Here is a 14476-nt window from a genome sequence, read left to right as displayed (position 1 = left end):
TCTTGCAGCGGCCCTGGCAATGCCTTCAATGTAATTGTTCCAACTCATGTTTCCTGTGAACGTTAGGCCAAGGAGTTTGAAAGATGGACTCTCAGATAAAGGGTCGTTGGCCATTGCTATTGGTGGTAGAGAGGGTTTCTTGTAATTATTGAATGAAACTAGTTTAGTCTTGGCAGCATTGAACGCGACCAACCACTTTTGTCCCCATTCCACTACAGATTGGAGGTCTTCCTCTAGTGTTTCTGCCATTTCTTTAGAAATGTGTTCATTCGTCTTCCTGTCGTGTCTGCCATAGAGTGTAGTGTCATCAGCATATATACCCATCTCAGAGGCAATGTTGTCGGGGAGGTCATTTATGAATATCAGGAACAATAGAGGTCCAAGGATAGAACCCTGGGGCACTCCCGCATTTATATCATATTGTTTAGATGTGCGACCGTCGAGGACTACCTGGATTTTTCTCTTATCTAAGAAGGATTTAATTATGTTAAGTATTCTACCAGTGATACCGTAAGATCTAATCTTCCTGAGGAGACCCTCATGCCATACCCTGTCAAAAGCCTTAGATATATCTAGAGCTACCGCTCTGCCTTCCCCCGCTTTGTCCAGTGATTGGTATATACGTTCAGAGATCACGGTGAGGATGTCTGCTGTGGAACGGGCTTGTCTAAATCCATATTGTTTGTCAGTCAGTAGTTTAGCATCTGTAAGATGATGGACTAGAGCATGGTTAATTATGGTCTCAAATATTTTGGCAAAAAGTGGGAGGAGGCTAATGGGGCGATAATTTGATGGGTCTGTCCTTTCGCCAGAATTCTTGAATACTGGTACAACAGAAGCAGTTTTCCAACAGCCCGGAAAGCAAGCTTCATTAAGACATTTGTTGTAGAGTTTGGAGAGAACTGGAGCTACTTCGGCTGAGCACTTTTTTAATAGCACAGCTGGGATAAGATCGGGTCCACATGCTTTTGAGGTGTCAAGGTTTTTTATGATAGCATGCACCTGAGCAGGGGTGGTTTTCAGATCGTCTAGTGTGGCGTCTGTCCGCATAGGAAAGTCAGGTAGGGGGTGGTTGGAAGGGTCCAGTGTGGAGTTTGAGGCAAACCGACTGGCAAGCATGTTAGCCTTGTCGGTTGCTGAGGAGACAACCTCGTGATTGTTGGTTAGTGGGGGAATTGTTGATTGCCCATTATTTACTACACTGTTGTAGATTTTCCAGAAGTCTCGAGTTCCTAGTTTTTGTGCTTCGATGCGCTTTTTAGTGGTTTCCGTAAATTCTCTCTTAGCTGTCGCTATTTCTTTCTTAACGTTATTTCTAGCTTCTATATACTTCAGTCTGTTTGAACTGGACTTATGTCGGTTAAACCTACGGTATGCATGCTGCTTTTGAGTAATGGCAGTTGCACAAGTCGACGTAAACCATTGGGCAGAGTGGGGCTTACTATAAAATTTCCGCATGGGAACATGCGCTTCGATTGCAGTTTTGAACCAGTCAGTGGTCTCGTTTGCACACTGTTCAGCAGGGAGAGAGAAAATATTTTTCCATGGAGCATCTCTAATTAGTTCCCTGATGGCTTCCCAGTCAGCCTTATTATAATATCTCGTTGTTTTGAGCACTGGCTCTTCAGTTTTGGGACTAGAGTTTAGGGCGATTTCAACCATTATCACTGCATGATCAGCGTTCCCGAGTGGGCTGTGGGCCTTCGCTATGCAGTCATCGGGAACTGTGGTCAAAAACAGATCTAGAAGTGATGCGTGTTGTTCTTCCTGGTCAGGGAAACGGGTTGGAAACGTAACAATTTGTGATAGGGAGTGAGATATAGCGAAGCTATGGGTTGTGCTGCCCGCTGCATCTGTGTGAGTAGAGAATCCAAGCCAGTTTTTGTGGTGGACATTAAAGTCACCAAACACATGTATTTGTGCGCTAGTGTCGAGGGACAGTGCCGTGTCTATGCTGTCAGATACTTTGTTTATTATGGAGCAGTCCTTAGTCGAGGGAGAGCGGTAGAGAAAATAATAGTAGCTAATACTGTGTTGCACGTTTAGTCTAAAGCACATAAAGGCTTGATCATCTGTTTCTAGGTTTGTTTCTCTAGTCAAGGGAAGGGTATTACGAATGTAAACTCCAAGTCCGTGCATATGTCTGTCAGAGTCCTTACGGCAGAGTGGGAGATATCCAGGCATGTTAAAGTGGTTAGAGGGAATGGAGGAGTGTAGGTTAGTCTCACTTAGTGCTAAGATATCCGGGGTATTTGTTAAGAGAAATGCTTCAACATCAGCTAAGTTAGTTCTAAGCCCACGGATATTTGTGAATGAGAGCCTCAAGGGAGGAGGCAAGTTGAATTTGTTTGTCCCTAATCCTGGTTTAAGCTTATTTTTAGATTGTACTGTCGTCATATTTTTTTTTAAGAGTTTCGGTAAGGGGGAGCTAAACAAGAGGTTATGCGGAGCTTCAGACATGCATCACAAGTAGACCATCAGCTGACCTTTCTCCAATTAGGATTGTGGCCTCAGGAAAGCCCACCGGGGATGAGTGCAGGGTCCCTTTCCATGCGCGTCATGGCACTGCAAACAACCCGATATTATTCAACTGTTGATGGAGCAGCCGCTCTAAGCGCTACCAAAGAGTTAGGGCTCCTGTACTACCAGTCGGGAACAGCAGCCAGGAACTGTCAATCCGGTACCCTCAACCCTTTAGAAGAAGATCAACCCAATCTAACCGCTCAGGCATATCTTATACTCAAGCACTCCCAAATGTTCAGTTATAGGGGTGGAGCATGCTGGGAATGGGGAAGAACGGCGTTCATTGCCCTAGCCAGGAAACAAGATCTACCGCTGGGTGTTTCTGTCGAATCACTGAGATAGTGTCTCTGCGCTTGACTAATAGGCAAAGAAGGAGTATGGAAGCCGGGCGATAGACAGAGCCTATCTACTCCTTAAGCAATTTAGGTTTGCAAACCGGTGAATTTGTTTGAGTCACCAGCTCTAGGAAGGTTGTCATCCAAGACTGAAGAGGCCTCTCTCCCCTTTGGTTTAGTTTCAGAGTTTTCCTTCTCCTAGACGGATGATCTGGGAAGACCTACTGGGTCCGTCAGCCCTGAGAGGGTTTTCTCCGCGCCTAGGTTCTAATCCAGGTATTTCTGCGACCCCGCGTTGTTAGTGTTACTGGGTTAGTTTGTTGGGGATTATATCTACTGATTAGTTACACTCCTCAAAGTGATTTAGGGACATGCTATTTACTTGTTAATGGATAAAGGGGGTGGGTGAAGTTCATGCAGTGTAAGCGTCTATGTTTGTAAGAGGGCTTGTTAGGGAGGAGATAATGTGATTTTAGTCGTACCCTTTTTTTTTTTATTAATGTTAGCTTAGGTCTAGTATAGTGTTACAGTATGAGTAGGTATTAAGAATTGAGCTACGAGTTGTGCCCGAGCTATTTTAGATGATAGGAGGGTTAAGATGTAAGTGCAATATAGCATGGATAAGACAGCAAGTATTGAGTCATGCGTAATTAGGTGAATAGATATATATGGGCAGGTTTTCAGTAGGTGCGAATAGAGTTGGAGTTGTAGGTATTTTTTAGTAAGAGTCATGGGGCGTTTTGCATAACAAGGAGTGTCGTTTCAATAACGTAATTAATCGTTGCAAAACTCGAGACAGTTGTGTAGTGCATATCGCTTTGTTTCTGGGTACTTTGGCTGTTAAGTACCTGCCTTTGTGTGCATAGGCTGTTAAGTCCCTTACTGGATAGGAATGAGCTGTAATGCATGCCTTAGAGGTAGAAATGTATAGATGTTTAGTGATGGTTATTAAAACAGTTTGCATGTGAGGGATTAGGGGCTGGAAGTTAGCGATTCAACTACAGATGCGGAGCAATGTGGGAGTTTAGTGGCGGATAGGTTGGAAGAAGTAGATTGTTAGCGTTCAAGAGAAGAGGGGTTATTTATTTACAGATGGATTTCCATTAGGATTTTTTAGTTACAGGTAAGGTTTAGTCTGAAGAAGGGAGGAATTTTTTTTTTTTTTTTATGCATGCAGGTAAGACAAACGCAATCGTCTTGGAGGTAAAATGTATAGGATTTCGTAGCTAGCTATTAGGTTTTTCCCTCCCAGTTATAGGGACAGCTAATTAATGGGATTTGGAATTGTAGTCATTAAGGTCAGGCGCAGAGTGTTGCATCTATTCAGAAAATTAGCCCTAGTATCACAGCTGGGATTATGTATATTGCAGTTAAAAATATAGTGCCAGTCAAATTATGAGCCACGTGCAGTGGTTTGGTATGGTATGGGTATCATGGAGGACACTTACATACAAGCAAGCGTACGGTGATTGCATATATTAAGTATACTACTTAAATAAAGTTCTTCTGTCTTCTATAGTAGAAAGAAAGTTGGTCCTAGCTCTGTTCTATATTCTTGCATAGGCTATTCGTTTTCGAGTAGAGTTCTTCTGACCTTAAAAACGGCTCGCGTGGGACTAAGTGTTAGAGACCATTTTTACGCATATGTAATTAAAATGCATTAAATAAATACATTTAAAGAGAAGGTATACACAGTTGGTAAAAGCAAAAAGAGAAATAAATAAACAAGGTGAATAAATAAATAAAAAATAAAGTAATAAGAAACGACTCGCATGGAAGCAAAGAGTTAAAGACAATATATGCGCATATATATATACTAGCTGTACCCGGCCACGCGTTGCTGTGGCTCAGTTTGTTAAAATGGAACACATGTGAAAGTAGAGAAAAGTTTGATTTTTTTTTTTCAAGAGAATGTCCAAATTATTTTTTTTTTTTTAACAGATGTTAAGAAAATAAACAGAAAAATACTTCCATCATTAATTCTGCAAAAAAATAAATAAAATACGATAAAACTTGCTGAGTATGCACTGTTTTACGGTTGTTGTAAAAATGGAACGGAAACTTAAATTTCGCTTCATTTTAATCTTTCTTAATTATTTAATTGTCCCCCCAACGAATATAATCAAAATAGTAACATTCAAACTTTATCTATATAAAACACAAAATGGGTGTTTGTATTACTGTACACATAGATTCGAAAAAGTTGTGAAAAAAAAAACAAAAACACAAATATATAACAAATAAATGTTATCAAAGCCAAGATAAGTTACTTTTCTGCCAAACTGGATAGATATATTTTTCATGTTTTTATTCAATGTAACATATTTATTCAGCTCGAAAACCATACAGTGTTTACCGATGTATTCGAAAATTCAAGATGGCGTCTCACACCCTCATTAACACCGTAAGTATGGAAGAAGGTGTTATAAATAAAAAAACTATCCAAAATTTATAACATCTTTTTCCCAGACGCCATCTTGAATGTTCCAATACATCGGTAAACACTGTATGGTTTTCGAGCTGAATAAACATGTTACATTGAATTGGGAAAAGATGTTATAAATAAAAAACCTAATGAAATACTGTTAAAAACTCGCTCAATACATGTTAATGCGACATAGGTTGACATATAATCGGCGTGTTTTTAATAGTATTTTGTATATTTTTTTTATTTATAACACCTTTTTCTATACTTACGGTGTTAAAGAGGGTGTGAGACGCCTTCCTGAATTTTCGAATACATCGGTAAACACTGTATGGTTTTCGAGCCGAATAAATATGTTACATTGAATAAAAACAGGAAAAAGATATCCAGTTTTGCAGAAAAGTAACTGATCTTGGCTTTGAGAACATTTATTTGTTATGTATTTTTTGTTTTTTTGACAACTTTTTCGAATGTATGTGTACAGTAATACAAACCCCCTTCGGAGGTTGGAATGCCCCCCCCCACCTAAAATGTAGTTGGAAAAATCGATTTTATAGTGAGATTAAAGAATGGTTAGTCTAAGAAAAGGGTGAAAAACAAAAGAAATAAGCAATTAATAATTATTACCAAAAGCAATAAATGCTACTTTTTTTACTGGCACAAATAGAGTTGGATACACAAGTAATAGTCGTAGAGTGATAGAGTGTAAGTAAAACCTGGAATATCCGGTTGTTTCGTTTCGTTTTAACAATGGAAAGAGCAGAAAATGGAGAGAAAAGAAAGAAAGAAGGAAAGACCGAAAGGAAAGATAAAGATAGGGAAGTACCCCAGCACCATCACCCATAAAGCAAAAAGACAACGAAAGGTAAGAAAGAAAGAAAGAAAGAAAGCAAAAAAGCACGTAAGGAAAGAGCGAAACGGAAGTTGTGTTTGTGTAAGTAAGTAAGTTTGGTGCGTTTCACGTAAATGTCAATTCAGGTTTTCATTAAACTTTAACCACGCGGGTTATAACGAAATCGAAGTAATGTAATTGTGAATTCAATTCCAGGTAACGGATTGTGTTCAGTTTGAATCTAATTTTATTATAATGAATGCTTTATAAATTGTGTTTATGTTTTATGCTAACCAATGGCAAAGTAAGCGTGGTTCGTTTCAGTGTAAGTCCAGTCCAGTTTTTAGATAAATTCTAACCGGTGATCGGTTTTAAATGTCTCCTGTGAACGTTCTGGTACGGTGTAAGTGAGTGGCTGTGGTAGGATGAATTTGTTAGAGAGAGTTTACTTTACTACTTCCATTAAATGTAACCGATTTTTACAGTGGACTCTCACCAGACAGAATATAGGAAACTGTGATCAGCGAGATCCTTGATATGTAATAACCCTATAACATACGGCAGATGTCGTGATTCAGTTTGTGAATGATACGGCTGCACCAAATGTATACAGGTGCAGTCCTATGAACGTCAAAGTCGGAGGGGAAAAAATGAGTTCATTTTATTTATATAGAAGATAGATAGAAGATAGATAGATAGAATAGATAGAAGATAGATAGAATAGATAGATAGATAGATAGAAGAAGATAGATAGAAGAAGATAGAGAAGAGAAGAAGATATATATATACATATATATATATATATATATATATATATATATATATATATATGAAGGTATAATACATGTTAAATCATTATATCAATCATAACGGTATATATTGAAACCGCATATCTAAAAGTACAAAATGTACTAATTATGAAATTTCGTAAACATGTTCCAGGAATTAATACACGCAGTTTCTAAAGTGCATTTTTAGTAGCAGAATAACATTATAGTAAAGATACAGAGTGCCACTGAGTTTTTTCATCGGTATATTTCAAAATTAATCGTTTTTTTTAAAACGTGTAACATTATATTCTTCATAAGCATTTAAAAACAATTCTGTGTCAAGGAAAGTACTGAATATATTTTATCAAACTCTTTTAAAATAATATATATATATATATATATATATATATATATATATATATATATATATATATATATATATATATAATATAAAGCTGAATGTGTGTGTGTGTGTGTGTGTGTGGTCACGAATAGGCTCCTATATGGTTGACTATTTAAAAAAAAAACTATTACATATAATGATAGAAGATGTATCGAGACACAGGAATGGGTATGTTTGATCTTGCAGAACGGTGGTTCATTAAAATTGTGGGGTCTGCGTTCGCGGCTGGTCCACAAAGTATGGAAATAAAAAAGTTAAAAATTAAGAAAAAAACGTTTACAAGTGTTTTTGATATAGATGTACATAAGAATACTTTGATAAGTATGTTTTAACTTAAATAGGGATGGTATAATAAAATTGTGGGGTCTGCGTTCGCATCCGGCCTTCATAGAATGGAAATAGGCACACACTTTAATAAAGACTTTTTCATATCTATCTGCGTAAGTATACTTTGATAATTATGTTTCAGTTTCCATATTTATGGTATGATAAAATTATGGGATGTTCGTTGGCGCCTGACCTCCATAGAATGGAAATATGTCACAAAGTTTAACAAGGCTTTTTAATGTAGATCCACAGAATATTGTGATAAGTGTTTCAGTGTGAACAGGTATAGTATACAAAATTATGGGGTTTATCTATTTTATTTTTACTTTCATCATATTTTGCTTTGGTTTTGATACCCCCAAATTCGAAGTTATATCTTTACAACCCTTCCTTTTCATAACCTATAATACTTTAATAAATCAGAGTCCATTTTCTGTAGCCTGTTTTTTTAACCCAGTCAACGACGGGTACTTTTGTTAGTGTATATATATATATATATATATATATATATATATATATATATATATATATATATATATATATATATATATATATATATATATAGAGAGAGAGAGAGAGAGAGAGAGAGAGAGAGAGAAAAAGAGAGAGTACTAGCCTAGGTGCCCGGCGTTGCCCTGGTGTTTGGAGGTGTGTGCTGATAAAAAAAAAAAGTGGTAATTGGTAAGCAGGCTCGAACCCGTGACGCAAAGGCGGAAAAAAAAGTGAAAGAAAAGCTGACGTCTTACCCCTACTACATGATGCGACCGGAAGTACGGAACGTTGAAAAGTAAAGTCATTCCAAGCGATACGATAATTTGCAAAAATGACCCTCCTTGTAGAAAACTATGGTGAAGTAATTAAAGTTTTTAGCCAAATTTTCGATATTTGTCGCCGAAGTGTCGAGCTTTAAAGCAATACACATCTCGTGAAAATTCGTTGCCTCTGTCGAAAGTTTTAAACATACATACATGATGATGATGATGATTGCAACGTCTTGTCAGACGAGTGCCACTCCCTCAGACACTTAAAGTCCATGAGCCAAAAAATGACTTCCATCGCCACAGGACCATTTTAATAGACAAATGCATGAGGGAGTATCTATACACAGATGATGTTACAGAGTCTTAGCTTTGTACGACAGCAAGTCTCTCTCTCTCTCGGTTCAAAATGTTGAGATCCAGCAACAAGCAAGAGCAAGATAGCCAGCAACAAGTTAAATTGCAGACCAGCTTAATGTGGGTACTGGTCTCCCGCTTTATGGTTTTCTAAAACAGAGATTTGCTTCTCCTAGAAAGGTTGCGTTCATCACGGCTTACAGGAGCCCTCTCGACCCCAACACACACATACATACACACAAACACACACGGTGCTAGTTGGCCGTTGACCCCGAAAAAGGGTTCATTCGCCCTTATGAAGGTTTTTTTTAATCCTTCAGGGAGACTAGCCACCCTCCTCACCAAACAAGTCTGGTGGGGGAACCAGTTTAGTCGCCGGTGACCCAACCATGAGGCAGGTAGTACTGGGTTACATGGTACCAGTAGCATATAACATGACCTGAAATACATGCATACATACATACATACATACATACATACATACATACATACATACATGGTACCAGTAGCATATGACATGACCTGATATACATACATACATACATACATTTAAACAGACAGGTGAGATTTATATTATAGATGGTCGATATACATATAGAGAATCGAATATCTGTCTAATTTACATAACCTCTTTTTACATTGTCTATAATTAATTAATTTTTGCTGTTATTCATTTGTATTTTTACTGTGTTGCTTTCCCTGTATATCTGGAACACTTATCATTTATTATACATGTTGGAATCATCAGTTGCATTTTGATGTTGATGCCGATTGTAACGAATGCTAATGCGTTTAAAATTTCTAAAAATTTAAATAACAAAACAATCACGACATCCCTCTTTTACGAACGTTTAAAAAGTCATATGAATTATTTCGGAAATTTTTGCAATGAATGAACGATCCCAAAACAAATCTCTAGTTCTTTCAAAGTCTTTTATTGTAATTTCCCTACATTTTATGACCAAGAGCGGAGGACCGCTTCAAATATCAAAATAAAACATTAAATATCAAACGCAACCTCATTTTATGCTTCATACACGCCCGAAACCTTAAATTACTTTTCCAAAAGCATACGTGGAATAATATATATATATATATATATATATATATATATATATATATATATATATATATATATATATATATAATGGTCGTTTCAAAAGTAAAGCCCCTATATTTTTTAACTTACAAAGTTGAAGAGCTACGAATATGAGAGTGGGTTCCACTTTGTGCTCTGATGAACTCGTTGCACTTGTGCCCCGCGACGTACATATCCCCGACAAACCCGCTTAGGAACAAAATCGCACACCTTCGCGATTGAAGCCCTTACATGTCAGATATCTTTCTACTCTTATAGTTTCGTCTCTCGAACAGCTAAACTTTGGAATTCCCTTCCTGCTACCTGCTTCGCTGACCGTACTTTTATGCAGAAATTTAAATGTAACGTAAACAAACATCTTGTTAATCTTTCCTAGGCATGGTCCCAAATAGTAGCCCCTTACGTCCAAGTGGCGATATGCCTTGTTAGGGATGAACGTGAGTAGAAAAAAAGAAAGAAAGAAAGAAAATCTTTACAGTTTACTGTAATAAAGATCTAGACACGATTGAAATTATTTTGTCAGTTTTCTCCGGTTTGAATGTTATTATTAGGTAAAATCTATCTATATATCTGTAAAAGTGAACGTGTCTGTGTGTGTGTCTGTCTGTGTGTCTGTGTACATTTCCCTACGCAGTAACTCTGTACATTTTAAATTCAACAGTCTCGAAATTTGATATACAGGGTAGTGAGATTTGGAAAAAAATATTTGTAATCCGTTTTCGGTCAGAAATTTGGCTGTTAAGGGGTCAAAGTTCAACGATTTGACGTTTGAGAACTCTACCAAACTCCTCCGACAATTTTCGGTACAAACACTTGAAATTTTAGATATAGGTTCCTTGGACATGGATCTAACTTAATAACTTGACTTGAGCCCAAAACAATAAATGTTAAGGGATCATAATAGGGGTCAAAGTTAAAGAAAATTGACCTCTGCGGGCTCTACCAAATTACTCAGACAATTTCTGGTTTAAACATTTGAAATTTTACATAAAGCGTATTCAGAGATAGGCCAAGCTTTTTAATCGGTTGGGGTCGAAAATTTTTAGTTACTAATATATAAATATATGCATGTATGTGTGCATGTCTGCCTAAAACTTTCCACAGAGGCGACGGATTTTACCAAGATCAGTATCGTTTTGAAGTTCGACCTTTCAGACGACAAATATCGAAAAATTTTCACCTTCAACTGGGCACTTTTCTGCGGGGGGGGTCGCTTTTTCGCCGATATTTTAGAAAATCATCCTCTACTTTCGATTGTCTACCCTTAATTTAAACATAAGTCACTTCTGGTTTTGCGGTGGTCGTAACAGCAAAGACGTCAGGGTTTTCCCGTTCTTTTCCTCCTTCGCGATACGGATTCGAGCCTGCCTTCCTACTACCACTTTTTTTTTTTTTGCTCAACATACACATCCAAACACCCGGGAATTGCCGGGCTTAAATGCTAGTATATTATAATAGGAAAATTACTGATTTGAACTATATAAGGTAGTCTATATAAGATGTCACGAACCTAGGTCTAAGATCTACACATTGACAGAAAGATAAACTCCTTCGCTACACTGATTTGAGGCGGGGTGGTTTTAGTGCTATTCGACAGAAATCTTTAATGATATAGCATCTCTGTTATGTAGTGCATTTTTTTTTGCTATTATTTCAAGAATGCTTTCTGAAAATTGTTTCAATGCATGGACACCGCCACAATATCTCGGAGGTTTCGTATTTCATCTAACCGAAGTCAAGAAAATTAATTGAATCCAATGTGGCAGGGCATCACATTACAACCCAAATTTATTAACGGAAAATGTAAAGCAACTGTGATTCAGTATTCCTTACCTGCCCCCTTTTTATGAACTTCCTACACACATACATACGCACGCACACACATAACTATATATATTGGGTTAGTGCAAAAATAATGTCGTTTTTTTACGTATATGTATATCTGATAAAAAACGATATTAGTTTTGCACCAACCTAATATCTATAAAAATTAGAATATATGTGTGAGGACGACGCTCAACCTATATACTCAACGAAGTTTTGATCTACAAACTTGAAAGTTGGTGTATAGACTATTCAGACATGTGAAAAACCTTTTAATCGGTCTTCATCCGACAAAAGGGCTGCTAAGGGATCAAAATTGAAAAAAAGTACTCGTGGACTCATCAGATTTTTATCTGTTTTTCAACTGTTTTACGACTGCGCATTCGAGAATCGTTCACGTGACAGTTTCGTTATGCTAAGAATAAGTAGGTTTGAAAACACTTTTTAAAGATCGTTACAAGCTGTCCTAATTGTTATCGTACCTGATTGATTGTCTTTAGGTTTTGGTTTCGATCTCAGCTTGAGTATTTTTTTTTTTTACTTATAAGAAGTGAACTGTTTAAAACATAATACTTGCATGCACATGTCTTAGTTTCTTTTCGTTTTCTTTACTTCATTTTTAAAAGGAATTTAACGTTACGTTTAATACTGGCAACGCCGGGTACATACTTTTGTATATATAAATCAAAGTTGTGTGGAAGTACACGCGTACTTGTCTATAATGGCAAGAGTCTTCTATAACGCTGTTATAGAATGACAAGAAACCACACCCAGGAGCTTTTAAAAGTGCAGTCATCCTTTCGTTTCCAGTACTCCCAGATTCACTCTAATCTAACTTGATAGTGCCTGCCATGTTCCCATCTATGCATTAAGTAAAATCTGTCCTTGTTATAACATAAAACTCCACCCGGTTGTATACGCATAATTTACATAATGTATAACTAGTTAAATTAAACTAGTCATATCAACCACCATGAATAAATATTCGAAGATATTAAGGACTTGAAGCAGGTTTTAAAAAGGATTTGGAAAACTAATTCCAGCACTGTAATCAAGCAAGTCAAACATTTTACTCTGCCAATTCATACAAGAATTATTTGTTAATCAAAGATGTTCTAATTTTCTCTAGATAGAACATGTAAAATTGCATAGTTCCCTGCTATAGTGAGCTGATCTAGATGTCGAAATGATACCTTAGAAGACAATATCCTAAATCATTTATAAGATGAGAAATTGTATGAGGTCACATTGAAATCACGATAGACGTGTGTGTGTTTTATCTTATATATACAGTCAGTCTCTTTCTCGAAAATATTTGATTTTGGTTGACCAATTCTTTTGGTGGATGATTGTGGCATGCTATAAGATTCAATAAATATAATTTGATTGAATTCCCTGAGGAAACAATCTGTCCATGTCGGTATTATTTTTAAATGATCATCTTAAAAAGGGAATGTAATTCTGTATTCGTTCATAGCAGTTGCTTTCCTTTCATTGGTCTAAAATCCGATTAAATTTCTTACAGAAAATACTTCTCAGGGTAAAATATATTTTAAAATGGCCACCATCTTTAAAAATGGCTGTAACTCTACATTCGTTTATTGAGACTACTTTTGATTAAAACAAAAATATTTTGAAAAAATAATAGGACTATGACAACAGAATATTCTTTTCATTATTTTGACTCTCGGGTATATATCAGTTAATCTTATATGTTTTTAGATAGAGTGATGTGGTTCTCGATTGATTAATTTTGTCTAACTGTCTTGGATATAAACTCAAGAGTCAAAATAAAATAATGAAAAGAATATTCTCTTGTCATAGCCCTAATAGTTAATATAAAAGTAAAGCAAAATAAATAACGTATTGTTCGTATAGTATAAAATTTTGTGGTGTAGTTCGTCCTTCGTTCTTCACAACTGTTCATACAACGTGAAGCAACGTCCCGCATTTTGAACAAATATAAAGGAATAAACGAAAATTCTAGAACAACTAATTATATAGGGTGACTTTTGTGAGTTGCCTAAACACGGTAAATTCATCCTTTCGCTTTTCGTGTTCTGACCGCTTTTGGTTTGCGTAACTCTATTATTTTTCCTTATATTTTCTTTATATATATAAAAGGCAAAACGCGCACGAGAGTTTTTGTATGCCCAAGAATGGCTTTTTTCGCCGGGGTTCCGGGGGGGGGGTACTATAGCTTTGAAGTGTTTATATACCCCCTAGATAATAATATCTACGATTTGCGAACGCGCATTGAGCCTAGATTTATTTACAGCGACTTTTACAAAATTATTGCTATTTTGGCTTCTCACGTGTTGATTCGTCTTTTTCGTATAAAAGCAAAACTTATGTGAAACTAATGAGCTGTTCTCGGCTAGCCCGGGAACAACGCTCAGAAAGCGCTGGACGTTTGGTCAATGTCGGTTTTCACCGTCATATCAAACAATTGCTTTCATTTGGACACTCCCCAAATAAACGGGGGAGCTGGTTTTCCCCAACACGTCGGAGGAACAAAACCAGACAAAGTTGGGTAAAAAAAAACAAACCCAAAAGAAATATTCCGCAATAAAATTAAGTGCGGCTTTGACCTCATTAAACCCGCACTTAAAAACCATCTCGCAGAAATAATTAACTGCGGAATAGCGTGATGTTTGTCCTTTGAACTCATTCACTTTTTAATCGCTAAATTTAACGGCTTTGCTTCTGTCGCCGTAGCGCAGGTGTATGTCGTCACCCTATTGGCCTCAAGGCTCCAGGTTCGAGCCTACCTGCCACCAATTCCCCTTTTTTTCTTTTACACCCACAATTTTTTTTTTCCAT

General features: G+C 36.8%; 1 protein-coding gene across 1 annotated transcript in view; it reads right to left on the bottom strand.

Annotated features, from left to right (window-relative positions):
* The window catches only part of LOC145303569 (inter-alpha-trypsin inhibitor heavy chain H5-like), a 219734-nt gene that overhangs the window by 73906 nt on the left and 131352 nt on the right, over window positions 1–14476 (bottom strand). The window lies entirely within an intron of this gene.

Source organism: Euprymna scolopes, chromosome 19 (genome assembly GCF_053919585.1).
Source record: "Euprymna scolopes isolate OS-2025 chromosome 19, ASM5391958v1, whole genome shotgun sequence".
NCBI classification, from domain to species: domain Eukaryota; kingdom Metazoa; phylum Mollusca; class Cephalopoda; order Sepiida; family Sepiolidae; genus Euprymna; species Euprymna scolopes.
Note: the sequence above shows the minus strand (reverse complement) of the source record. Positions and strands in the feature narration are given on the sequence as shown.